This window comes from Lissotriton vulgaris, chromosome 1_1 (genome assembly GCF_964263255.1).
Source record: "Lissotriton vulgaris chromosome 1_1, aLisVul1.2, whole genome shotgun sequence".
Taxonomy (NCBI): domain Eukaryota; kingdom Metazoa; phylum Chordata; class Amphibia; order Caudata; family Salamandridae; genus Lissotriton; species Lissotriton vulgaris.
The window spans coordinates 685453206-685480557 of NC_141685.1; positions in this window are offsets into that span (position 1 = coordinate 685453206).

Sequence of the window (27352 nt, forward strand, 5' to 3'; positions counted from 1 at the left end):
TGGACAGCCCTGTAGGAACAGTGAAAGCTATCAAGGTTGCACAAACCTAGCAATCTAGATGCAGCATGAGTGATGCTAATACCATGCTTCCCTGAAACCGCTGGATATATTGATTAGTTCAGATTGACGGACCTCCAAGAAATATGTTTAGACCTGATAGATATTAGCATTGGAAGATCTTGTTCTCAGATTATTGATTTCTTTATTGTAACATTTTCACAGACATATTGCACAATCATGAGAATACAATAGCAAATATATATTAATATACACAAAATTAGAAAAGAGCTAAGGAATTTAAATAATCAGTAACATATATTTGTTGATTTTGGATAAAACAAGATAAATAATGCTTTTGAGTAGGTCAAAACACTGACTTAGATAGGTCTGTAATATTGATCATGATACGGCATTAACGAAGGGCAAAACATAGGATGTGGTTTAAATACTGAATATCAGCACTACAAAACTGGCAAATCATATGCTTTTTTCTGTCTTTATTGACAAGCCAAATATTTTCACTGATAAGTAAGGTTTCAAATTTAAAATTCATGTAGAATATTTTAACATCAGGAATACCAGCTAGATCTAGAGTTTGGGGACTCAGTAGACAGAAATCTGACACTGCTCCCGACCTTAAATAAGGTGGGCAGATGCTATTTTGGCTGAGAGGGTATCCATCGTACTTGTGAGAAAGTACCCTGAATGGAAAACAGATACTTTTTTCTCAATGTCATTGAGATTTCCCTTCATAATAGCGTTTTCAAAATGGACCCTGGGGCTTTTGAAAGATATAAAAAATATGTACTCACTAAAGTGGAAAAAAGCTCCATATATTATGCTTGTTAATCCTGATTCCAGCTTTACAATTCTAAACGGGGTCGAGCAGCAATTGTCAAAATAGACCTTCAACAACTGGAATTCGACTTTCTGCTATTTTTCAAAAGAAGTAGAAGGTTTTACATTGTTGCATGGCAGTGTTTTTGGCCGTACACAATTTTATACGAGAAAGGAAATGTATTTTGCCTTGGGACAGAGAGAATTAGCGCAAATTGATGTCAATAGATTACCTTTGACTAGTTGCGTTTTGCAATTGATAGCTTACAAATAAGTTGTTGATAATGGCAAATCCCAATTAAATATACTTGTACATAACCTCAATATATTTATTATTAACATTTTCATGGAACTGTCAGTCCACAAGCTACCTCAGCTATTATCTTAATTTTACTTTCATTAACCAACGAATTGTGTACATCGCCACGTACAACTAGCACATCTACTTGTCTTTTATAGGCTACTGGGTTAATATTCATTAAATGTAAATCACCTACATTAAAGCACAGATTTCTTCACCTCCCAACCTCGGAAGGAACAATTAGGATTGTTTCACTTGAAAAATCTGAAAAATAAAATGAACAAAGCATTAGTACTCTTAACCATCCTTGTTTCGGGTCATTCTGAATAGGGAATTTTGGATTGAAATAAACCCGTACTAGTCCAAGTAGCATGGATACCTAATTGTCAGAGTAAAGATTTATTAGGGAGAATAATAAATAATCACGAATGCCCAGACCGTTTTTTATGCCATCTTTTTGGCAGATTCACACAGTTAAACACACTACTGAAATCAACAAAATAAATATATAGTTTCATTTTATGTTTTTTTATGTGTTTTATACAAACCATTTGTAAACATAAAGTGTTGTCTATTGTAGAATATAAGGATCAAAAGCTCACTTGTTCCAAAGTATAAAACTGTTTGCATAACCCAATTTGCTAATCGAGACATTTTTTTTGAAGGATCAAACACGTCTATGGGTTAATAAGTGAGGCATCTGTTCTATCCCTTTTGTTGTGCAGTGGACTAATGAGACTACCTTTCCAGGAACCTAGGATATAGTTAAAAATCATGCAATATCTAAAAAGGGGCGTTTGGTTATGTTTTCCAAGCAAAATGGAATACATGTGTATTTAGTTATATACAAATATTATCTGAAATCAACCTCTTGAGTTATATAATCCAAGGAGCTTCATCTATTGGGGTAGGCTTTTCAACTGTACCTTTTCCCAGAGTTTTCGCCACAATGAACTGTAAGTAATAATAGATTGGAAAATGTATTCAGACTCATCACATTAGAGGTGAGAAGATTTAAAAAAGACAGTGTTAACTAACTTTCAAATTCATCTCCGGGACCACCATTACATGAATAAATGTGATTAGAAAAACAATTATAAATAGTTTGAGGATGTTAACCATCAAAGGGACTATACAATGGTATTTACATTTGCACAATTAACTGAGAAGATGTGTCCATTCACTTCCCTTTATTTTAGGACTAGGGATCCATTTCTACCCTGCATAATTTGACCTTTTTGTGCTAAATGTTTTCTTTTAGTTAGTACAGATACATCTACATAGAGCATTCATGGTAATCAATTAAGATGGATATATTTGAAGGTTAGAAATGTAATTTTCTATGTGGGAAAGTAGCCTTGAATGAGAAAATTACCCACATGAACCTAGAAAAGATATAACTTAGAGATTCATTACAATGTCGGGTGGAAACTTTACACCAGATACCGGCTCAGAACTGAGACCGACCGACTCACAGTTGGCGGTTCCACCCTCCCGATTATGATGCGACTGAAGACCGTTCAGTTGGATTCCCATTGTTTCTTATGGGAGCTTGTGTTCCGCCCCTAACACTGGCTCTTATGGAGAAATGGGGGGATGTATGATGTTAGCACGCACACTTTTACCACACATACTTTATAACGCGATACCTTTACAACGCATAGTGCTTTGGGTGCTGGATAGTGAATAGTTTAATTTACTATTCCAACACCAGTCCCCGTGGACACTAGGGAAGGTTATTGGATAGTAAATTAAACTATTCACTATCCATTCCCTATGTCAGATCGCCCCAAAGCGCTATGCGTTGTAATGGCATGCGTTGTAAAAGATGCATGGTAATGGTAGTGCGTTGTAAAAAATGCATGCTAAAGGTTGTATACCGGAATGGGGTGTGTGTGTGTAAAACTCCACACCCTGTCACGGCCACACCACAGTGCCTACCATACAGTGAAGGGTTTTACAGGGAGGTTCTTTTTGTAGAAGGGGGCCCTGAGGGGCCTCCAAAGTCACTTTCTGACAGCCTTTGTGTATCGGACAGGCCGACGTGGAACGGCTGTTGGAAATTGGCATCATAATCCCGAGGTCCGAAAGACTGTCTATAGGGGTGTATGATGCAATTCTGATCAACACAGATACTTTGAGAACTGGTCGGAACAGATTCGGATTGACCAAGTGGATTACTTTACGGCCGCGAACATCGCAATCAGTCAGGCAGATCGTGAACCGACCAAGTCGGTCAGAAGGGCTCTGACACAGTCGAGGAGAATCCTACTGTCAGGAGGAAGCTTTCTGCCCGACATTGTAATGATCCCCTAAATTGCAAACTTAACATTGCTGTCTCTGGACTATTGTATTCTTGTTTGAAGAAGAAGAAGAAGAAGAGTGATCCTGTTCCCAGGACAAACACTGAAAGCTGCTTGGAATACTGGAGATGGAAGAAGCAACATGCTGCCAAAGCTTCAGAATGTATATAAAATGTGTGTTCCTAGAATAGGTTACCACTTGCCCTTATGATGTTTCCATTTTTCCCTTATTTCACTTTACTCTGAGACTCTATTAAGCTTCTGGAACTTTTCTTCATGGGAAGTTTTGCTTTGATTGATTTTTGTTTTATTGAACAACTTATATGCCAAAGCTTTATGCTTCAACTCCCACTCTCTCATGAATTGGGGGACCTTAAGGGTTTTGACTGAAGCCATTCTCACATGATTCCTATAATAGGGATTTGCTTTCCATTATGGAACCTGATTCATGCCTTTTATTACAATGTATTGATTGCAAATGGATTTACTGTTGAATCCTGATAGGACTCTAATTACTAGATTTCATGAATGTGACTTGTAACCTAATAAAGATGACAACTAAAAGATTTAAATAATAAAAGGCTTTAACTCATACCAAACTCTCATTTTTGACTGAAAAATAGATAAGAAATTGTTATTATAATCTATGCGATGTACTGCACCTCATCTTCTCTTAAACAATAACAAAGATCCATTGCAATGCATTTAGAGTGAGAATTAGCCTGTGCGGAGGTAACTCAAGGAACATTAAAATTGTGCACTAATTCCTGCTCCAGCACTATAAATCCCTGTAAAAGTACTAAAATAAGTGTCATCATTTTCTTTCATAGTCATGGCCCATATTTATCATAGTGTTATTTATCCCTTGCACCACGCAATGGGGCACATGAATGATGCAACACTAAAGTCAGATTTATCAAGCAGTCACAAGGCTACTTTGTGTGGCCCTGCGTGACTTGATAAATCTGGAGTAACTCAAAGCAGTGCAAATCACTGCCTTGCGTTACTCTGTCCATGGGTGGAGCGTGGGTTTTCCCACACATCCACCCGGGTGATTTTGGTACATTCCCAGAATTCTCCATTAGTGGTAGACCTAAGGAATGTGTGAAATGCCACACCTCCCAGGGGAGGCGTTACAAGGTGATATATCTTTATTTCTCCTTGTTTTTCCTTTTTCCATGCTTGTTGCATTCTGCAGCACCGATACTAAGAGGAAAATGCCTCTCAGAATTGTTTTTGTGCAGGAAGGTTTCTCTTCCTGCCTAAAAAAATCCTGTTTACAATGTAGGCACCCTTGCACCATAGTCAAGGATGTCTTCATTGGTGCTAGGCATCCAAAAGTGCCCCCGTGCATAGAAAGGACTGGAATGCGCCATATGATGTTAAATATGGAGCATTACTTCCCTTTCCCTTTCATGCAGTGCAGTAGTGCCTTGCTACATTGTGCTGAATATATATATGATAAATATGCCCAGTAAAGTCCCAAAAAGTATTTTGCTGATTAGAGCTTTAGCAGGATTGTAGAAAGGTGGAGTAGTATGTGGTAAAGCTGATTACGCTTTACCATGCAATACTCTGACAAACCCCATAGATGATCCGTGGATGGACAATAATAAATCCTTAGCTTAGTCATGGAACAGTGGCAAAGAGCAGTAAGGCTTTACTAGAGGAGCATGTGTTAAGCATAATTAGTTGACACAGCTCGAAAGAAATCCGACATGTTTATAAAAATTAAGAAGATTTTTTCTTAAATTAGGCACCAAACTAAAGAAAATCCGATAAATATAACCAGAGTTATGGATTTTAGAAACAACATTTAATCAGTGCTAAATATTACTGTGAAACTTTATCATTGAGGTCAATGATAAAAACCACTAGGGGCAATTGGTCACTTGCAAGTCGAGTTGCATGGAACCCAACGAGGGTAAAGGTGATGTGGGTCCAAGGAACAATCCACTACAGTCAGTTTGATTTTGCCTGGCTCGAGAAGCCCGGGTGCAGAGTTATCCTGGCTGTCCACAGTGCTGAAGTGAAAGCTGCAGGAGAGCTGGTTTTACAGTGTAAACAGTACCAGTGGGGAACAGGGTGCAAAATATCAACTATGAAGCAACTGCTGATGTGGGATGAAAGTTTTGAGGAGTTCCCTTGAGGTAAAGCATTGAGAAAAGGAGGTGGTTTCTGAACTGGCACCACTAAGCCTTGTCAGGAGTAAGCACAGCAGAAAGTTATTTTGACATCCGGAGGTCTGGGGTAACACAGTAGCCACCTGAATTTTCCATGGAGGGTAGGACTGCAATTATCACAATGTAATAGATCATCCACATCTGGTTGATCCCTTGGTGGGTCCTATGGCCAGTGATTCCTTGGTTCGGGTAAATTGTTTTTACCTGCGGTTGCAGGGGACTAGTGCCAATAGTAATGAGGATTCTGGGTTGCCTTTGCCTCTCAAAGTGGTTCCTCTTGCTGCGGGGAACCAAACTTTGGTTCAGGACAAGCTGCGTTCACACAGTTCCAGGAATATTGCCACAGGTTCAGAGTATTGCATCTTTTGTTTGTCAGCTTCTGTTGTCGCAGACACAGATCTCTGCTTTCATCCTGTTGCAATTCAGATCAGAACTGAAGTTCTGGTGTCACAGGCAGTCCTTAAATCCTAGATTTAGGGGTGTTGGGGGTTGGCTGAAAATGGCCGCTGAAGTGACCACATCTAGGGATATAAGACACCTTTTCTATTAGAATCCACTATTAAACCACTTTTAAAAATGGCAGTAGTCTTCTTCAACCTTACAGATCAGGTAATTCTGCCCAGAGGTGTAGTTAGCCTTCTGGGGTGTACATCTCCTTACTACCTATTTTTCCACCTGCAAGGTTGGAAATGTGCATGGGACAGGGGTACAGCTGTTTACTCCTTTGGGAGGCAGCCTGCTTGCATATCACAGGTGGTGCAGCAATTTGTTACTCATCCCTTTGATGTCCCACTTCACTTGCCAGCCTGTCATCAGGGAGGGAGGTGTGACCTCCTTCCCATCCAGGCCTTTGTTTCTGACTTCTGGGATAGTTCAACCTCTTTCAAGTGAGTCAGAATCCTATTTTAGTGCCTGCAAGCACGGGCTTGCAGCCACAGCCCAGGAAAAGGCTGCGGCAACCAGGTGGGTCACATCTAAGTAGCCACCTGTCGCAAACGCCACATCATATTCAAATCAAGATTCATGTCAGAGGTAAGGAGGCATGTTGTTTGATATAAAGAATTACATATTTAGGCAGTGCCATAATGGAGCGGCCAACCTTGGGTTTGTGAGTGTGCTAGACCATGTTATCCTTTGGACCATCTATCACTTACGGTGTCCATTAATGGTAAAGTCCACTTTAGGGACATATAAGCTTGCATTTACACGTCCACACCTTTGATATAATGCACCCTGCCTCATGGGCCTTAGGAGGCCTCCTTAAGGGTGACTGGTATATATTAACCCCTTCGCTGCGGCGGCAATTCCGCCGCAGCGCTGGGGGGGGGGGGGCGAGCGGCGCTCGCATGCTCGTGACGGAGCCGCTCCATCACGAGCCGCGGTTGCGCTGTGCTCATGACGGAGCGGTTCCGTCATGGCCCCGCCCGCTCAATAGAACGCGCCGCGCAGGCGTGGCGGCAGGGCACCACAGAACCGCTCCGTCATGAGCACAGCGCAACCACGGCTCATGACGGAGCGGCTCTGTCATGAGCATGCGACGGGTTAAAAATAGTGCATTGACTTTTCCACACATGATGAGGGGGAAGACGAGTTTGAGCAGTTTGCAATGGCAGATCATCCGTCAGTAGTGTACTTGGGTGGCTCACTGTGTCTCAAACAGTCTTTCAGGCCCTGTTTTCATTTTAAAACAGAAGTCGTGGGAAACACTGGTACCATATTCATAGACTTATAAGGGGGTTAAAGTCCTTTGCCAATTAGGGTTCCGATTCACACATATCAGTATTTGAGAGAGAGCACTGGCTCTGGGGCCTGCACAGCTGGCTCCAGTGCACTCTTAGAGTCATAACCTTTAGCATTGGAGCACAAATTGGAGGGGCTGACCATGCAAAAATAGGGTACACAGTCAAAATATCGAGTATTAAATATCGACCTACCAAAATATCGTGTTTGACATTTCGAAGGTGCAGAATATCGATGTCAAGAATATCGTTGGACAGAATATCGACCCTAAGGTAAGTAATATCGAAATTCTTTATATCGATGTTAGTAATATCGAAGTTAGTAATATCGATAGCATATATATCGATGTCACTAATTTCGATGACACCAATATCGATATTTGTATTATTTTTTTGTTTTTTATTATGTATGTGTTATATGTTTAACTTAAGTATTTAAAATAATTAATATTATATGTGTATTCATTTTTTATATTAATACATTTTTTCATAAGCAAATTATATGTTTTAGTACCGGAGCGGGTTGTGGGTTTATAGGGGAATAGGGTGGGAAGTAATTTAATTATGTTAAATTCATTATTAATTAGTAAAAATTATTAATAAATTGTAATTAATTGGTAATTATTTTTAATTAATTGGAAATTAATTTTAATTAACTGCTTATTTGATAAATATGTTCTATAGCGGGTTATGGGTTTATAGGGAAATAGGGTGGGAAGTAATATAATTAGGTTAAATTAAGTAATAATTAGTAGTTATTATTAATTAATTTTAAATAATTGGTAATTACATTTAAGTAATTGGTAATTCATTTTAATTAATATATTAATTGATAAATATGTTCTGTAGCGGGTTGTGGGTTTATAGGGGAATAGGGTGGGAAGTAATTTAATTATGTTAAATTAATGATTAATTAGTAGTTATTATTAAATAATTATAAATAATTGGTAAATAAATTTAATTAATTGGTATTTCATTTTAATTAATTGATTAATTAATATATATGTTCTGTAGCGGGTTGTGGATTTATAGGGGAATAGGGTGGGAAGTAATTTAATTTGTTTAATTAATTGTTAATTAGTAGGAATTATAAATAGGGCTCCCAGTTTTATGGTATTTATTTTTTCTACATTTCCGTCTGTATTTATCCATATTTATTTTTTGCATATTTTGTCTGTATTTATCCATTTCTATTTTGTGTTTTTTGTATAAATGAAGATGCCATGGGTATTTTCCCCATTTATTTGACTGATAAATGTATACTCACATTTGAATGTCCTAAAGGTTTCATCAATATACTGTGCAATAGCGTTAAAACGAAAACACTTGCATTGTAGAACAGCATCAATAACTGTAGATCTGCACTTAATTAAGGTTAACACCTTGGCTGCTAGGCGTTTTCCCCCTCCTGTGCTGAAAATTGCCACTTTGCTGGTGTCATGACGAGCTCAGCTCGTCATCAGCACAGCTCAACTGTGCATCATGACGAGCTGAGCTCGTCATGAGCATCGAAAGGGTTAATTAGGAAATCTATTGTCTTTTTTCATCTCACCTACCTCTCAATCTGTACTTCTACTGACCTGGCACTCATGATTGACAGTAGTATTTTAAAATAAATACAGACAGGAAAAAAATTGTTTTCTATCTGTTTTTATCTGTTAAAATCAGTAAAAACGGAAAACTGGGAGCCCTATTTATGAATTAATTTTAATTAATTGGTAATTAATTTTAATTAATTGGTAATTAATTTTAATTAATTGGTAAATAATTTTAATTAATTCATAAATAGATAAATGTGTTCTGTTGCGGGTAGTGGGTTTATAGGGGAATATGGTGGGAAGTAATTTAAATGTAATTAAGTAATAATGTTTTTAAAATAATTGTTTTGTAAACAAGAGGTTTCTAAACCCCCTTAAATGCCTTCTCATTCCTTTACCTGTTTCACAGTCATTTTTTTTCTCTTTTCGCCATCCCCATCATGAACATGACCCATCATTGTGTTACTTATCTGATAGCCTTGTAATTCTCATACTTGCCTTTTCATTGTTATGACTCAATCCTACAATTGTAATTTGCTTTATTTACTCTCGACAACATGTTTTTATTTTTTTCTATGTATTGACACCTCCTTATGTCCTAATAAAATTATTTTGAACTGAAATAATATAATTGTTAATTAATTATTAATTGGTAATTAAATATTATAAAATGGTATTTTTTAATATTTATTTTTGGTTAAATATATTTAGCTAATCATGTTTTTTATAATTATGTATAGGTATTGTATATGGTTTATATTTATTTAATAGTTTATATTTTTATTATTAAAAAAAGCTTTTATTTTTAAGTATGTTATTTTAACCCCTACGTTATCCAACACTTTCCCTACTGTTGCACTCTCTGGAGTTGGAATAGTAATTGTTACCCCTACGCTATCCAACGCTTTCCCTACTGTTGCACTCTCTGGAGTGGGAATAGTAATTTTTACTCCTACGCTATCCAACACTTTCCCTACTGTTGCACTCTCTGGAGTTGGAATAGTAATTGTTACTCCTACGCTATCCAACGCTATCCCTAGTGTTGCACTCTGTGGAGTGGGAATAGTAATTTTTACTCTTACGCTATCCAATGCTTTCCCTACTGTTGCTCTCTCTGGAGTGGGAATAGTAATTTTTACTCCTTCGCTATCCAACGCTTTCCCTACTGTTGCACTCTCTGGAGTTGGAATCGTAATTTTTACCCCTACGCTATCCAACGCTTTCCCTACTGTTGCACTCTGTGGAGTGGGAATAGTAATTTTTACTCCTATGCTATCCAACGCTTTCCCTACTGTTGCACTCTGTGGAGTGGGAATAGTAATTTTTGCTCTTACACTATCCAACGCTTTCCCTACTGTTGCACTCTCTGGAGTGGGAATAGTAATTTATACTCCTACGCTATCCAACGCTTTCCCTACTGTTGCACTCTCTGGAGTGGGAATAGTAATTTTTACCCTTACGCTAACCAACGTTTTATATAATTAATTTTAAAAATACTAAAAGTATTTTTAATTTTTTATATTTTTTACATTTTATTTATGTTATTGTTTTATGTTTGTAAATGTTTTTGTAATTTAGAATATATTTTATTAATTTATAAATTAGTAAAATAATTATTCCAACTTATTGTTCAGTACATATATATTATATATTTACTGTATATATTTAATTAATGTATTATTATTATATATGTACTATTTATTAATTTTTTAACATTATTAGATACTTTTAACTATGTAGATTTTATTTATTAGTGTTATTCACTTTATTTTACATTTATATTTTAAAAGAAAAAAAAACGGGTGTGATAACCAAACTCACACCTTTGTGGGACACTAAATCACTGGGATGTCTGAGACATAGTAAGGGGTTCACCCAATGGGACAATATAGGGATTTCCACAGTAGGTGACTTATGGACAAATACTGGTATGGTCCCTTTCTCGCTATTGCAACAGCAGTATGACCTAGGACCTACTGAGACGTACAGGTACATACAGATACAACATTTATTGATGGCAGCCATTTAGCCGGGGTCAAAGGTCCCCGAATCCTCCCCGTTGGAGGACCGTTTGCTCACTGATTTTATGCAAACGGGTGCCACATCCCTCACTTATTGAAAGTTGTTGAACAACCTGCCTGATCCACTAACTAAATTAAGAGAAAAATGGGAGGAAGAGTTGGGTGAAATGGACGAGACGGACTGGAACGCCGCACTGGCATCCCCGCGAGAAGCGGGCATTTCGGCCCGCTTCCGACTGGTACAATTTAAAATACTACACAGGGTATATTACACCAGAACTACCTTATACAGACTGCATAGGACTGACCATCCAAACTGTTTGAGGGGCTGTGGAGAGGAAGGGACACTGCTGCACACACTCTGGGGCTGCCCGATCATCAGTGAATACTGGAGACGCATTATGCGGACCATTTCCCACACTCTAGAAGTATAGCTCACGACGGACCCGAGGGTATGTTTGCTGAATGTATGGGGGAAGACTGATTTGACACGTCAGGGACAACAGTGGGTAGTAGTGGGAGTAATGTTAGCCAAGCGAGATATAGCGCAGAAATGGGGGGCGGCGGAAACACCGACTTCGGCACAATGGTGCAGGAACATGGATAGATTGATGGTAACCGAGCGAGCAGTGTACAAGATAAGAGCTAACCCTCGCAAATGGAACAGGATATGGCTACCTTGGAACAAGTATCGGGGTGACCTGTGTGAACCTCTTCCAGAAGAGGACGATGATAGCTCTGGAGGAGAGGACGATCTAGTGGACTGACACATATAGAATATTGAAATAGTGGGAGGGGGTCTAGGCACACATGGGAGTGGTCATTTACACTACTCACAAGGGAAGAGATAGATTAGTGATTCGGGGAAACCCACTGATGTGAACGGTTGAATGTATATTGATATCTTGCTATAATGTTCATCATTCCTAATGAGTCTATAGTTATGTTCAGATAAAATAATAAAAAGTAAGACGTTTAATTTTCTCTACCTACTGCTGGAATGTCCCAAGTACACTATCCACTATTGCTGCCGGACCGGAAGGTTGTCGGCTGAATAGCTGTGTAACACAAAAGTCGAATCACTGAATATATGACAACTGGTCTCCAGACATAAAAGTATTGTAATGTACATTTGACAACTGCCAATAAAGTCTTACAAAAAAAAAAAACAATATTTTTAACATCGATATTTTTAACATCTATATTATTTTTTCGATATTTTGGTACTTACCATGTTGTAGATAGGATGTCGATATTCTTGCCCTCGATATTTTTGACTCGAGATTCCTGTAGGTCGATATTTTGTAAGTCGATATTTTGTCAGTGATCCGCAAAAATAGTACTTTCCTTCTAGGATAACTTCCAAAATGAGTTAAAGAAGCCTTCCCACAGGTCTTCCCTTATTTGAATTTTCACAGCAGGAGTCTAAAAAAAGAAAAAGGTTTTGTAACCTTTAAAACTTTTTGTTGAAAAGAATTGGAAGTAAGATGGAGCCTTGTGGTACACCCCAGGATACTGGTCAAACATGGACGTGAAATTGCCTAACTTAACGTCCTGGGAAGACTTAGACTTAGAGTCCTCTTCTTTGTTCAAGTATTTAGAAGAGGACTCTATGCTTGGCAGTGTTGAAAGCTGCAGGGAAATCTGATAAGACAAGGAGGCCTGTATCCCCCTTATGGAGCATGCTGTCAAGTACTTTTGTTGTTGTTTCAGTGTTTTGGCTAGCTCAAAATCCAATTTAGTCAAGCGAAGAATAGAATGTTGTTTTCAATGTGTTTGCGCGATTGGGAATCAACACTTTTCTCATTGTATTATCCTAACCAGGTAGATTTGTTATTGGTCTGCAGTTATCGAGTATATCTGGGTCAGCATTACATATTTATCACAATAGGGGAAGTCTAGCTTCCTTCAGACACTTAAAGAAAGATCCTTGCTTCAAAAAAACTTGCTGCAAATAATCCTAATAATCTCCAGCTTGCTTCTTTTGCCTACAGTTCTTGTTGAACTGTCTGCCCTCTACCTGACCTCCTCTAATTAGCAGCTGTTGGCTGACAGTGGTGAGCTAGGACAACATTTTTGCCCCACCAGTTGTTCGATTTTCGTATTCAGCTCAGTGTTTTACATTTTTGGAAGTGATATACCTGTAGTCTAAAGTTAGGACACCTAAATGTGATGTTATAGTAATATTAACATCTGCTGTCTCAGTTACAGGGTTCTGATGAGAACTTGAGGGTGAATAAGTGGGCTTACCTTAAATGAACTCATGTGTATCAAAGGTAGAACCACAGTTTGCATGCCAGAGCTAGCAGGACTAACACCTAGCTCAAAAATACACTATTCTTATTTTTTAAATCATCCATTACCACTGCAATGTATAAGGGATGTTAACTAGTATAGCCAGGATAGTGTTACACTTCCATAAGGCCTCAAACTCTGCCCCTCCTCCTGCATCTGGGTTACTAATGAATTTAAATTAGGCAATTTATTGTGTTTATCACCAAGAATGGGTATTAAAGAATGTAGTAAATCAACTTCATGCAGTACTAGGCATGCAATATTTGTCGTGCAAAATGTGACTGTGAGTTAGTCGAGTGTCAAGCTGCTGTTGATGAGAGACACAATTTCGATTTTACAAAAACAAACTGACCCTGTTGCAAAAGATTAGCTAGGATTCTTCAAACAATTAGCCCCTGTTTTTCTTTGTTAGCAAGAGCCATAAGTGAAATATAAACCAAGAATGTACCTAATCTACACAGAAAAGCCACTGGTAAATTCTGACAGAGTACTTCATTTTATAACATTACCACACAGAAGCGTAACATCGAACTCCACAAGTATATATAGTATAATGCCTGACCTGCCCCTTGTGTACCAGCCAATTTGCTAGAGTGCACTATGGCGATGCACGTTGTTCAGTATTGCACTGCAGTTTCACAGTTGCAAAGGCTTAGTTAACTTTAAAAATGAAGCCTGCACTGGTTTCAATAATATAAGCCTGTGTTAAATATGGGTAGCTATGGCACAGAGCAGACAGGCTTAATTTGAAGAAAATGTGTAACGATTAAGAGGTACCAAAGCAGTTAAAAAGTCAAAGACACAATAATATAAAAATATACCTCCAATGTATAAAAATAGAGAAACATGTGATAAGCAAAATAACAAAGAAATTTGCAACATCCAATAAACGGCACCACAGATATTAGTTTTCGGTTCTTCCTTGATCCAGTTAAGGCCAAGCTCAGTGCTGGTCATCACTTTGAGCATTTTCCATCTGGTAACTTGCAGCCAGTGGGCAATAGCTTTGGTCTGCATGGTGAAATAGGGTATGGCCACTCCTGCCGATACTTGTGAGTATGAAAACAGTCTGAGTTCTTCAGGAATGTCTTTGTACTGACCCAGCCAAAATAGTCCGCAGTTATTTTTTCCAGAGGTCTGATGCAGCAAGGTGGTCTTTTTCCTTAGCAGGTGCTGGTAAAAATCTGATAGGCCAACTCTGGTAATGACTAGTTGGGTTGTCTATGATCACAATGGAACAAAGTCTGTGCCATCCAGAGAAGAGCTGAGTGTAGGCAAACTCACTGCACTGCCAATAAGTATCCATCATTGTGGAGATGCCCCAATTTCATATCTGGAATATGCATGATCATACCACAATTTTCAGTTGTGCCCAATCGAAGCATCCCGACAACCGTATCATGGCAGGCATGACAGCCTATCAACCTTTAGTACACTTTAGGATCTGCGGGAGCCAGCAGCATCGGAAAGGGAAACCCGCAGCCCTGTCAAGCAGAGCACCACAAACGACAAACCTGGAGCCGCGAGGACACGCCCTGCAGCTCTGACAAGAGTCCACCAGAGCGGCAAGTGCAACAGCTGCCCAGAGTTCCCATCCTCTGGCAGAGAAGCTGCAGGTGCTTAAACCAGCATGGTCCCAACAGCCTTCTCTCTCTAGGTCAGGAAGCACCGTCCCCAGATTGGGAGCCCCGCCCAGCCGCACCAGTCACACAGGCGCAGCGGGCTGCATTCGCTGGGGCAGCCTACTCTGTTGAGAACATTCAGCATCACCTCGACAGGGCTCAGATCAATGAGGGGGTAGGGCTCCAGGAGCCCTCACTACAGAGTCGTCTGAGAGCAGGCTGGGTCGCTACTTCCACCGGACTTCCATAACCCGGTGGGGGAATTGATATGAGCCTTTCTTTGGTCCAAGAGATACTATTTGGAAGCTCACTGTAGAGATGGGGCAGGACTCCAAGCCCCAGAGGGACTCGCAGCTGTTGCTGCCAACCAACGCCATGTTTTAGCACCAAGAGGCGCGTATTTAGGCTGCCTGGGGTCAAAATGTCGTGGGACGTGCACTGAAAAGAGGGAACAGGATCACAATCCCCAAAGGGACTCACAGCTGCTGCTGCCAACTAATGCTGCATTGCTGTGCCCGGAAGCATGCATTTAGGCCAGAGGGGGCACATCAGAGGCCGGAAGAGGCTGGGTCAGGCCTCCGCTTGAACATTTGCCCCCTGGACTCAGAGATACTGATGGTCTTGATCCATGCTTTATTGACTGGGGCTATCAGTAACAATTTAAGTGTTACAGCCTCTCCCCCCTAAATAAGTGGTGCTGTGGTTGCTTGGGTGGTATGTCCATATTTGTGACAGCCCTCTGTGTTTTAGCTGATGGCAAAAAGGAAGGCGACTAAGGGAGGGGGTGGGTCAGGCATGGGAAAGACTAAGAAAGCCAAGAAATTATCTAAACATGCAGGTAGCAATTGTGTCCTGGATCGCAATGTTAACCTCTTGGTCGAGTGTGAGGGCATTTTAGACACAGGTGGAGAAAGGTTGGACATTGGTCCCAATACTTCCAACAGCCTCCCTATCCACACTAGCTCTAGTGCAATATGCACCATTCCTAAGATGTTCTCAAAGCCCAAGGACAAGAGAGACTTTGCACCTATGAGACAATGGATAAAGTCATATTTAGAAGCAGTGGTCACTACACACCCTGATACAAATTTGCACAGTACGGCTGACTCGATAATTGAATGTAACAATCGATTTACTCCTCTGCAGAGCCCCAATGAACTAGGCATTAATGGTGCCAGCGATTTTCCCTCTATTTAAACTAATAGCATTCCAGTGTGTGCCCTTAGCGGCTTGCATTAAAAAAAGAGGTCAATGCTTTGAAATCTCTGATTGATGACCTCATGAGGATGATAAAGGAGTTATTGGGTTTAAACAAACTTGCCCCCGCACCCAACGGTCCAAACTACCCTGTTCAACCTACCCTCTGCTGGGGAAGAGCATGACCCAATCCCGGGTGCCATGAAGGAGGCCCCAGTTACCACAATACGTTCAATGGTAGCACAGGAGGTAAAGGGTTTATGAAAAAGGGCTAGAAATGAGACTTTATTGTCTAAATCTAACAACCCAGCTGACGTGGGCCCTCACAGTAAGCTCAGGAGGTCTCGGTTTGCTGAATCTTCGACTGTTGAGTCTTTCACTAGCAATAATGCGAAGTTTAGCCCGCTCCCAAATTTGTATCCAAGATCTCAACATTTCTGCCGAGACTTTATGACCAACGTTCCAAAATTGCCCCCACAATGATGGTGAAGGTGAGGATTCTTTGAAGAATAAGGTGACTCAATGGTTAAGGCATGTGAGAGGGTGCAGGTCCTTAATCAGAGAGAACATAGTCAGGGTCTGAAGGCACATGGTTCCTTGTTCCCCTACTGAATATATAATGCTGACACTGGTTAATGAAAGGTCGGCCGATAATTTGATAGCAGTAGAATTTAGAACCTGCCCCCCAGCACCTTCTGCTATACAATTCAGATGCAGACAAACACCTGATGCTCAATACCAGGTGGCTATTAGCCACACAAAAGTAGTGGCATCTGAGTCATCTTTGAGGGAAATTGATGGGCTTGCACGGCAAAGCAGCTGGCCTGTTGGTCACTTCCCCACTCCAAACAGAAAACATCATCATATTCCTGCAGGTCACCACTGGATGCCATAAACACTCCAAGGTTATTATGAGGGAATAGCTCCCCCCTGGGTGAAAGGAACAATAGGTGTACCTAGGTTTTGGTTTGGACTAGCCACTAAATCTATCATTGAATAACCCAGATAGAGGTTGTAGCCCTGAAGGTAACACTATAGAGAGCTATACAACGCAAAGCTCCAAACACTCAATCCAAGAAGAAACAATGTCACAACTCTTGTTGATTTCAAGGAAATATGGTGGGGTTAAGCAGCAAATGATCTCTCCCACACTGGAATGAGTGAATTAAGAAGTTTGATTTATGTCTTTTCCAAGAGACCTGGAGCACTGTTCCAACACACAAGACAGGCTATGTCAGTTTTTCAGCCCCAGCAGCCCAAAATAAAATGGGACGTCCAACGGGGGGCTTACTTATATGGATCAAGATTAGCCTTTGTAGCAGTATATCACAACTACCCTCGAACAACACAGATATCATGGGAATCCGCCTTAAGGGCTATATACCCTCAACATCTATAATGCCTACATGAGAGGTACCGGGAGGTAGATCCTCGATGACTATAACAAAACTAGAGGAACTCCTGGGCAAGAGGAACCCCATTTTCTCCCTAATAATAGCAGGGGATTTTAATGTTGCACATGAGCCTCTCAATATGGAAGAAACTGTTGAAGTGCAAGAGGAAGAGAAGCAGTGGAGGGTCCCCTTATTGCACCTTAAACTGGTTGTTAGACCTGGTACCACTAGTGTGAGTCTCCCTTCCATTTTTTACTGATTGCCTCCTCTGTTTTTGATATGTTTTTGCTGATTAGATGCTTTGGGCACTGTGCCACTGCTATTCAGTGTCACAGTGCAAGTGCTCCCTATGTTAAATTGATGTATTGACTAGTGACTCTATGATTGGGTTATTTGATTTACTTGTCAGACCCTAGTACAGTTCACCATGTGTGCCCAGGGCTTGTACATCAAATGCTGCTGGTCGGCTTGCAGCACTGGTTGTGCCACCCACAGAAGCAGTTTGTAAAGTGTGTCTCAGGCCTGCCATTGCAGAGCTTGTGTGTAGTCTGGTACTGCCATGTCGACTTCGCAGGGTGCATTGTAAGGATAAGGATAATGCCCTGGTATGTGTGGCATGTTCTAATAGTGAATTATAGCCTTTTTCGTTTTTCACTATTGCAAGGCTACCTATTTCCCATAGGCCAGAATTGGCAGTTTGATTATTTCATCTTATAATCCTAACTGACTTAGGGAACTAGGTAGAAATTCGAGTTAAGTACGCCTGAACTCAGGATGATAAAATACATCTTCTAGCGAAGTTGGTTTTAACATTCTGTGTTTGAAAATACCACTTTTAGAAAGTAGGTCTTTTCTTGCCCACCTATCCAAGCCTGCCTCTGCTAGGTTGTGTATTCCTTGTCTGGAGTTTGAATGACAGGGGCTGGGGGATTCCAGGATACTGGGTGAGTCAGCACAGGGCTGAAAAGAGAGATTTGCATGTAGATGGGTGGGAGGAGTTGCACCTGGGACCTGAACAGGGCTGTGCCTTCCCTCCACAATGCTGAGTCCACCTCCTGTAGGGTGTCTGATGTCCCTGTCCTACTGTGAAAGGAAGGAAGGAGTCTTGTCACCAAAGTGCTCCAGGACTGACCAGAACTGGTTTGGACTAGGCAAATGCCTTTCTGCCTTTAGAGTACAAAGGATTTTGCAGTATAAATTTGGGGACTCAGACCCCAAGACTCTAGATCACTTCTGGGAACAAGTCAAACCTTTTTGCCAAGGAGAAGTACCAAGGAAACTGCAGGAGTTTGGACTGCCCCTCTGTCAGTGTGCTGTTTGCTGGGTTGGCCTGCAGTGGTCTCTTCATTGCCATGGAAAGGAGAAGGAACTTTTAAAGAACTTATATCATCCTGCAGAATATTATTCCAAGTGCTTGATTTGAGCTTGCCTCCTGACCAAAGTGTCAGGGATACCAGACTTCACTCAAAGTGTTTGCTTGCATCTGGAACTTGCTGTTCCAGTGCTACAGAAGAAATCTGCAATACCGACGCCGGTGAGTGATGCCGTAATCTGCCACGAAGTTGTGAGCGCTGCTCCTACTTGCAACGTAGATCCGCCGCAGGCCGCCGTGCCACATCGACTCCAGCGAATGTCATCGTAATCCTGCCATAGCCGTGAGCGATCCTCCGACTTGCGACGCCGGCCCGACGCCTGCTGCTCTGCCGCATCAAATCCGAAGCCGACATCAACGCTGAGCCGATCATCGAGGTGGATGGTCAAGAATCCATCGACATCGTGACATTGTACGGAAACGTGGTTTCAGTGCCATTGTGACATCACCTCCTCTCTGGTAAGGAACCAACGCCTCCTCTGCCTGGCAATGCATCCAGGTCCCGATGCATCGTCTCCCCCGAATCAAGGAACCAACGCCGCAACGTGCCAACGACGCTGCATCTCCCCAATGTTGTGAGCTGTCTCTATTTTCGCTTTTCCAAGGTACTGTTCTTTGGGGGTCTATTTTGACTCTGAGCCCGATGCTACGCACCTCGCGGTCGGTGCAGTGCTTTGGGATTTCTTTGACCTTGATGTTGTAATAAATCCAGGTGGGATTATTTGTTGATAAGGACTATTTTTATGCGAATATCCTATTTTTGAACCATTTCTACCATCTTGAAGAATTCTTATTGAGTACAGTATTGTGGATTTTTTATGTTTATGGTCTTGTGATACGTCTATATAAAGAATACTTATTTTTTATAAAACCTGTGCTGTGTCCATCTGTAGTGTTTTCACTATATTGCTGTGTGTGTTCACAAATGGTTAACACACTGTCTCTGAGATAAGCCTGTCTGCTCCTGCCAAGCTACCAATCGGGTGAGCAGGGTTTATCCAGTAATGTGTAATCCTTAATTAATTGCTGTTTCTTCGAGAATCTAGGTTACTACTTTACAGTTGCAAACCCTACTAACAAATCATGGCCCACTAAATAAAGTACAGAGACATGGTACAACAAAGATTGCAGGCATTTTAAATCTCTATTAATACAAGCAATTAAAACAAGGGACTTAGAGGGGACAAGACATGTTAGAAAAGCATACAAATAAGAACTGTGGAAAGCCAAGAGGTACTGGGATGAAGCCAAGTTGCAGTCCCTTAAGGACGCATGCCAATCTAGGGATAATAAGAAGTTATGGTCTCTGATGGTGTGGGGCAATCAATCAGGTTCTTTAGAATTAGAAAATCATAATTTTCTCTTTGATTGGTATACCCACTTTTGTACGCTGTATACTGACCAAGCAGCCCTAAACTCTCTGGCAGCACTATCCAGAAGGCATCCCAAAACCAATAGGGGGTTTTTCACTATGAAGGTCATATCGATTGCCAGTAGCACAATAGTCCAGTCAGATGTCAGATTAGCTTTATTCGATTTTAGTTTAAAAAACCATAAAAGCAACAACAATACATACATAGATATCTCAAAATTTCATTACAAGGTTAATATCAACTATTAAAACAGGATTAAATCAATGTGACGAGTCAACTAATCAATGTTCGTGCATATTCAAGACTAATTAGAGGCTAGAGGGTTAATGGCACAGGGTACACGGGATCCCCTTCTCCAGGAGTTATAGTTCATTGTCATTTGTCCTGGTAACGGAGTATGTTGGAAGCTCGGATAAAAATCATACAATCCCAAATGCAAATGGGGCCATCTCCTTCTTTGGGCTGGCAGAATCGTAAGTAGGGGACAATGTTCCTATTCTTAAATCTGATTAAAATCAGGTCCCCCGAGATGTCTTTGGGCAACGTATCTAGCCACCCCACCCTCCTGACACTCAGGATTCCCCCATCTAGATCAGGTGGCAAAGGTCTATTGTGCTTTAGCCAGAAAATGACCTTATTTAGCAGGTCCTGGTGTGTTTCGAATTTGCCCTGGCTAAGTGCAGGGACCCCAGAGAGGACAGTCACTGGCGGTGGCGGCTGCAGTGGGGGCCTCCTCGCCTCCCCCCTCTGATAAGGAAAGTTTCCCCCGCTCCGCTGAGCAGGTCACAGTTTTAAGGCGCCTCCTGGCGCTCTCGTGAAGGCAGCGCCGCCGCTGAGGCTGCCGGGAGATGGAGTCTCGGGGCGGCGGCGCTATGGACGGCAGAAAATGACTCCTGGCGGTGGCGGCTGCAGTGGGGGCCTCCTCGCCTCCCCCCTCCGATAAGGTAAGTTTCCCCTTCCTCCAGTCTAAAGTACCGGGTCCCAACGGGATACCTGGTGATATTTGTCTTTGGGACACTCCAGGCTGGCCTCAATACATGTATGTGTTATTTACTGCCATAGTCAATGGTGCCCCTTTCCCATAATCATCAAGAGGAGCAGAAGTTGTGCCTTTGTTTAAGAAAGATGATAGTTCTCCCCCTTGCAATTATAGGCCAATCAGTCTAAGTTACTCAATTCAGAAAGCGTTAGTAGGGCATTCTTGTACAAAATTCAGAAATGGGCTACTGAAAATGAAATCCTATCCCTATTTCAAGCAGGTTTTAGAGAGAAAAACAGGGACAGTTGATCAAGTGTTCTGTTTCCTCTCACTCTGTTGGAAAACAGTGATAATTGGGAAGGGTAGCTTGTATGTTGCTTTTATAGATCTTAAGATGGCATTCAACCTTCTTCGTAGGCAGAATCGGTGGCACACCCCCAGGGACGTAGGGGTGTGCACTACAGTTGTATCTTGGCTCCAACCTGTCTTGGAAACTCCATATCTTGAAGATGGTTTTGAAACACAAGCAGCTGATTGGGGTCTTGGGCAAAGAACATTGTTTACCCCACACCAAGACGATTGGGCCGGCCTTGCAAATATATGAAGCCAAAGTGGTGAGTTCTGTGATGTAAGGAGCAGGACTGTGGGGCTTGGAGCACATAGAGGAGCTTAGTAGCTCAGACAACACGTTCCTTAACTCTTGCGATGCTGATGACGGAACCCCTCTATCATCAGCTGCGGTGGTGCTGAGCTGATGACGGAGCGGTTCCGTCATGGCCCGCTCACCGCGCCTGCGCTGCGCGAATTCCACGCATGCGCTTGGCGTTCCATTGAGCGTGCAAGGCCATGACGGAACCGCTCCGTAATGAGCACAGCCCAACCGTGGCTGGTGACTGAGCGGTTCCATCACCAGCATGCGCCCGCCGCACGGCCGCCCCGCCCCTTAGCGCTGCCGCGGAATAGCCCCTGCAGCAATGTGGTTAAGAGCTTAGGAATGTTACCCAGGAGTACTCCTATGCATCCCCTTATGTTAAACATGGGTAGACATTGTTTCATCTCCTAAGCAAGATTGTGCCCCTTGCTGTTCTGGCTAAGGATTAAGTCAACCTTTAACTATTGCTGTTTACCCGTGCCGTGGAAGACGTAAAATGCAGGGACACTACTAATAAAATCAGGTGGCTAAGAGACATTAAGAAATTGTTCATAGCCACTGGGTTGAGTGATATTTGGGAAGCCAATACCCCTCTTCGCTCCCCCAAAAAGTGAAGTACAGGATGCCTACTGGGAGTGGGTAATCCAGGGAGAACTTAGCAGTAGGTCATGGGGGCAGCTTACTCTAGACTTAATGGCCCATACATTGGATATTTCCCTGGAAGGCTACTTAGATCTGATTGAACACCCTAGAGACAGGAAACAATACTTACAATTTAGGTTTGGCACTTTGCCCCTGCATGACTTCGCTGGAAAATGGGACAGCGGCCCACACGCAGTAGCCTGGTTGTAAAATTCATCAAGAGACTCTAGTCTATGTAATGTTTGCTTGTCCACTGTATTTCTCTCCAAGGAAAAACTGGCTGACCCTGATTTTAAACAGTTAAGAACTGACAACCACAAGACTGCATTGAGAATCTTGAAGTCTGATGCCAAGCCATTGTTTGCATGTGCGGTGGCAAACTTCCTGGTTCAAATGTGGGCAATAGAAGTAAGGGCCCAGAGGGTGAATGATAACTGATTGATTTTATAAAATTATTTTAATTGGTTTAAAGGCCTTTTATATCCAAGGATGGTTACTTACACAGCTTTATTGAATTTATTTTGCCATAGCACTTTTTGTATCAAATAATATTTACCAACACCAAGTAACACTGCTGGATGGCATTGAGGAGTGGAGGTTGATAATGGTAAAAAAACTAATGTATTTATTGTAAATATTTTATTGTATGAATGTATATTCTATGTATGGCCACTACCTCAACCAACACTATTGGCCACCTTTTATTGTTTTTATTAGAATTGTGATTAATGCATATATTTTATTGTTATACTTAATGTTATAATTTGTACATCATATCGGAAGGTTGATGACATGACATAAAAATAAATTAAATACTGCAAAAACAGCATTCCTTTCCCAATGAAGCATAAGGAATATAGTGTAAGTTTCCATACAATTAGGGATTGCCCCTTCCTTTCTAGCCAAGTGTATCCACCCTCCTACATGTCCCAGATTTCCTGATATGGTGTGTCTATGCTCTTGTTCACCCCTTCCTTACAAACTCCTTCCCCTTTGCATCATCGAGCTGGACAGCCCTACACAAGAACTCCCTGTATGGGGCTTATTTATTGTTAAGGAAGACTGCCCCAGACATGGTAGGGGCCACCCTTGGACCTCAAATGGAGGTGGGCTGATGTGTTGGCACACTGGTTCGGGGATTTCGCTACCACCAAGAATCTCTTTCCTGGGAAGTCTAAGGCCAAGCAATACTCTCCCCTATGGTACCCTCCCTGCTCATTCTGTCTAGCTCAGCTTGGATGCCGCTAAACTTGATGAAAAAGTACATAACTACTGGGTTGGTCTTGTATTGGGTCAGATTCAGTAATACCCTCAGGGGATTTTTCCTTGTTGAGCTAGATCTTAGCTCTGATTCTGCATTGGTACAGGTGAATAAGGCTTTTTGCTGTTTCAGGGGCTACCTCTTGGGATAGGTAGAGGCAGTCTGCGCCTACTGCATGCAGTATCAGTGAATAAACAAAACACAACCTAGCTGATTTCTTAGAGCCCACGGCGGTCATGTGCTTACCCCATGTGATCTGTTAAAGGCTGTGGTGTAGTGCATGTGGAATGTTGGTGTTTGGACTGGTATAAATGTAAGGGACCTGGGAGAGATCCCTACGAAAGTGCTGTGATGGGTTTTGAATAGACTTCATGAGACCAAATCTGGGAATAGATGCTGTTGCAACCAACATAGACAGAGGGTACATAGAAATGAAGTAGTACATTCATTATTTTTGAACATTTGCAGGTCTTGGATGAATCCGTGGAGGTGTTTATCGTCCTCTAGTGCTTTGGGTATTTTTGTTTTATAAGTTGAAGAAAAAGTTTACAGTGTAGTTTGCAATTTGGATTTGCACACTTTTAGACCCACGTTGAAGTGTTGATGTGGCAGCTGAGTGGTGGTGCACTTGGAGGTTCAATTGTAGACCTGTCAGATAGGAGCTAGGAATATTGGGTTACTTCAAAAAACATTACATGTGCCATTATTAATAATTTTTTTCTTCAGGGTTTCTATATTTCTCCTAAGGGGTGTGTTCTCCACAACCCATTTGTGCAGTTGTTTGAGTGAGGTACTGGAATGTGGTCCTGATCATGGCATCTTTTGACTGCTATAACTAAACTAAAAGGTGGTTTATTGGTAGTCAAGGGAAGAAATCCAGTTATGATCCAACTGGATGCTTGGATTCAGTGTGAATGTGTTTATGAAGAGCTCTTGATGATATGGATGGGTTGCATCAATTTTTCTGTTGGGTTTTTAGGGGAGCTGCCAAATTTACCCAGGCCCTTTCTCTTCTGGTGTATGTAAGGGGGTACCATCGGTGGGATCTTCTTTTAACCTACACATGCGCTGCACTGTGTGAGATGGGGCATGTCACTATTGAGCGCTGGAGTTGGCAACGAGCCCAGAGATCACAAGTGTGTCTCCCTCAGTGCCCGACATGCAATGAATGGGGGATCGAACTTCTGGGAACCTTCATATCGAACTGGGGTTGCTCTTTGACTTCCCCAGACTGCTGGTCTCTCTTATCTGGGTCTAACCACCTGCTGTTCAGTGAGGGGCCAACGAAAATATTTGATAGGTGAATTGGAATAACCTAAGGCAGGGAGAGCAGGCAAGAGCACCTCAATACCTGCATATGATGGGGGCGGGACTGACGCCTTGCTTGCTATCTGTGATAAAGGACATTGACCTGGGCCTCCTTGAAGATATACCGCCTGATTCATGAAGGTAAATTGCGCCCGCAATCGCTGCGAAAATGCAATTGCGGGCGCAATATTCGTAATCGGGATTCAACAAGAAAATAGCGACTTCGCACACCCATAATTGCGAATTTGCAATTAAATTCGCAGAATCCCGGTAGGAGAGCATTAGCGAATCGGAAAATGCGACAAACCACAGATTCTGCGAAATAAATTGCGAATTCGCAATACTATCGCAATCGGCATTCATGAAAAATCGCTAATTGCGAAAAACCCAAAAATCGCAGTTTGCGCGGCGCAAATTAAGGACAACTCAAAGCAGGTGGTAACCATAAAAGCCATCAAAAATTTCCATTTAAAAAACCGTTGGCCAATCAGTAAGAGGTACAGGCCTGACCAATCACACATAAGGACAATCAGCAGCAGCATTAGGAGTTCCACAATGCCAGGAATGTACATGGTGGTCAGGCGTCGATGGCTACAGCGAGCAGCACGGAGGAGACGCAGGATCCAGGACAGGATTTTCCGCCAGCGGGTCACCTTGCTGGGCCAAACCAGAGAGCAGATATATGCAAAATACAGGCTGAATGGGGAAATGATAATGCAGCTAATACAGGACCTTGACCCCCTGATGCAGCACCCAACAAGGCGTACCAATGCGGTGCCTACACATGTGCAGGTATTGTGTAGCCTGCACCTCCTGGCCTCCGGGAGCTTCCAGGGGATAGTAGCGGCTGCTGGGGGGATATCCCAGCCCACCATGTCACGCTGCCTCCAGACTTTTGTTGACGCCATGCTCACCCAGCTACACCGTCACATCACATTTCCCACCAGCCAACAGGATTTGGACTTGACCAAGCTACAATTCTACACTGTAGCCCATTTTCCACATGTACTCAGATGCATAGACTGTACCCACATCGCCATCTGCCCACCAGCTGCCACGGAGTATATGTTACGCAATCGCAAGTCCTACCACTCCCTCAACATACAGATGGTCTGCAATGCTAAGACATACATCACTGACATTGTGGCCCAGTACCCAGGGAGTAGCCATGACTCCTTCATATTCCGGCACAGCGGCCTCCACACATGACTGGCCAGGGGAGACTTCGGGGAAGGACACCTACTTGGTAAGTACACTTTGTCGACAATGTCACATTGCAATTAGGTAGCAGCGCAGCACAGGCAATCACCCTCTGCTCCTCTCATTCCGGTGACAGTGGCTACGCCCTCCGTGAATACCTCCTCATCCCATACCTCAACCCTGCTACACCCCAGCAACGGCGCTACAATATTGCACACATACGGACAAGGAATTGCATAGAAAGGACATTTGGCCTGCTCAAGAGCAGGTTCCGCATACTGCACAAGACAGGTGGGGCCATGTATTACAGTCCTGCAGTGTGCTGCCGCATTGTGGCTGTCTGCGCAATACTACATAACATTGCAACCAAGCGCCGGATACCTGTCGACATCTCTGGCAGTGAATCTGAAGGGGACAACCGGCCACCTGCTCATGCGCGCCATGCACGCGGGGAGAACCCAGCTGAAGGCCACAGACGTCGCAACCACATCACAGTGAACAGTTTCTAGTGCACCCTCTTCCCTCACCCCACAAATCACTAATGCATGCAAAATGTAATAATGACACAACGCTAATGTGTGCTGCAAAAATAAATATATTTGTTTCAATCACAAAAATGGTACCAGTTCAACTATCTTCTACTAACAGTATTACTGCATACTGCTGTGTCAAAGGACAGGGCAGGTTTATAGTCAGCCTGTGCCTGTAATTGTCAAATGTAGTCAATTGCGCGTCCTGCGCGTTCCACCCAAGCGCCTCTGAGGCTCATCCTCTTCCGGGGCACCTGTACCTGCCATGGGCCTGGTGCTGCGCCTGAGTGGTGGGACTTGTGAGGCAGAGTGGATGCTGATGCTGGATGCCCCCTCACTGACATCATCACCCCCAACAGTGGCAGGTAGAGCAGGAGGGTGTAGTGCTGTAACCGCCGTGGTCAGGTGCTCCAGGACCCTGGTCATATCCTCACAGCACTGGATGAGTTGGTGCTGCTGTGCTAGGGACTGCCGCGACAACTGTGAAGTTGCATTGGCTGCAACATAATTGGACCTGCTGTAGGCGGCCAGCCGGCTCATGAGCTGATGGTAGCGCCAGCGTGCTGCACTGCGCTGAGTAGTCATTGCTGCAGTGTTGGCCTCCA